This window comes from Epinephelus moara, chromosome 14, assembly GCF_006386435.1.
Source record: "Epinephelus moara isolate mb chromosome 14, YSFRI_EMoa_1.0, whole genome shotgun sequence".
NCBI classification, from domain to species: domain Eukaryota; kingdom Metazoa; phylum Chordata; class Actinopteri; order Perciformes; family Serranidae; genus Epinephelus; species Epinephelus moara.
Window position 1 is genome coordinate 31807385 of NC_065519.1, and position 2268 is coordinate 31809652.

The following is a 2268-nucleotide window of genomic DNA, read 5'->3' on the forward strand; positions in this document are numbered from 1 at the left end:
CCTCAGTTGCTCTTCCTGAGGTTTCTACTGTTTTTTTTCCCCGTTAAAAGGGTTTTTTGGGGAGTTTTTCCTTATCCGCTGCGAGGGTCATAAGGACAGAGGGATGTCGTATGCTGTAAAGCCCTGTGAGGCAAATTGTGATTTGTGATATTGGGCTTTATAAATAAAATTGAAATTGAAATTGAATTGAAATTGAAAAAGAGTAGGAGAGTCCACATAGGGCAGGTTGGTGGATTGGTCATACAAAACCCTGACTTTCATCCAGGGGGTCAGTGTGCTTCCTGTATGAATGTAGAGCCAAACCGCATGCTTTTTTTGTTTTTTTTTTCCAAAATCTAACCACATGCTTTTGTTGCCTAAACGTCCCAGAACGTCAGCAGCAGACACAGAAGGTATCTAGGGCTTATTAAGTAGACGTGAAAGACCACTAACAAAGTGGTAACGTGATGACTTGGGATAAGAAAACGTTGGGTCCCCAGAGGATGAATCATGATGGCTTTGGTGATGCCCTGACTTTTCCTCTAGAACCATCATTTTCCACTTTGCTGAAATATCAGGTCAAAATTTCAGTTTGTCCAATACTTTGGTTTATGACCAATTATCGGCTTGTGTTCATGCTAATCTGCAAACGTTAGCCTTCTATTATGCTAAACTAAGACAGCGAACTGGGTAAATATTATACCTGCTTGACATCAGCATTGTCTTTGTCAGCATATTAGCATACTGACATTAGCATTTAGCTCAGAGTACCACTGTGCCTAGGTGTAGACTCACAGAACTGCTAGCAAGGCTGTAATCAATATTGTTTTGTCTTTATATTTAGGCCTATATTCCAACATTATCTTGAATGTGTCTACAAGCAGGGCTACCCTTGAAAAAATATTGATCTTGTGCTTCTGGCTACAATGTATATCAATTAGGTCGAAAGTGGAATACATACCACACTGGCTAACCGAAGGGGCTGTCTGAATGTAGGCCATCTGTGTTGGAAAAATCTAACTAATCTAACATGTCTTTAACATATAACACTATTTTCTGTTGCTTTGACCAGTTTGGAGTTTTGTACTGTTCTGTGCTAGAAAAAAAAAACCTTTAGCACCACATTATATCATTTAACTTCAGGGTCAGGCAGCCTTGTCCAGGTAAATGGCAAACATTTTTCTTTTTACTATATAATGATGAAAACTGTCATAGCTTCAAGGTTTAATGTGTTTTTGTACTGACTTATTACTTTAGATGTAAGGTATATTAGCTCAAAAACAAAGCCATTGGAGCTGGAAATAATCATGATGAATTCCCCTTATTCTCTTTATTGAACCTCCTGAATTGGAAGCATTTTTTTGAAGAAATGTACACAGTAACATTCATTTAAAGATTAGTGTCCAAACAGAAACTTGGAAAACATAATCCAAAAGTATCATTGTAAATCACCAGCTATTTGTGTTCAAAGCACAAAGCTAAATTGGGTGACTAAGGATGTTTTGTGTGCAGAAATTGTGTCTTTTTTAAAGGTGACATTTTGGAATAAACAATTCACTAAGAGTGAGATCAAAAGCCTGGATATCTGGTTAAAAAAAACTAAAACAAACCTCAGAGGTCACTGGCTTAGCCAAAAGATACAGCTTGTTGTTTTGAATTTTGTGAAATAGTGGTTCCAGAGAGAAGCAGACAGAGGGGTCAGGTTAAAAAGACAAAGATAGTTAGAAGCTAAAGCCGAACTATAGGCTACAGATCATAGTGTAAAAGTGAACCACCACATCACTGCTGATCGCCACAGAAGACAATGAATATAAAGGGAAACCTCACCAATACTGGACCAGCTATATTGTTGTTGGACCCTGGTCTGAGCCGGCCCGATGCTACATCATGATTTGGGTCCAGAGGTGAGATTTAGCGAAGGGTCAATTCTGAGAGAGTTATCAATTTTTTCATCTAAGTCTTGGCAAAAAAGCACATATTTCACAAAATGTCACAGTTCTCCTTTTGATAAAATATGAATGCAGAGCTGTGAAGGTGTGTTCAGACCAATGGTGAAATGGGAATATGGCTGTTGACGTTTTTGCGGAGTAATGGTTGTGCTAACTAATTTGGGAAGGTAGTGAGTAAAGATAAGTGAGTAAAGTACAAATGCTAGCTGAACTCAATCTTACTAATGACGAAAACTCTGTCTGTGTTTCTGTCTGTGTGTCTGTTCCACATTTTTCTCCTCACTGACTTGGTCAATCCATGTGAAATTTGGCACAGTGGTAGAGGGTCATGGGAGGATGC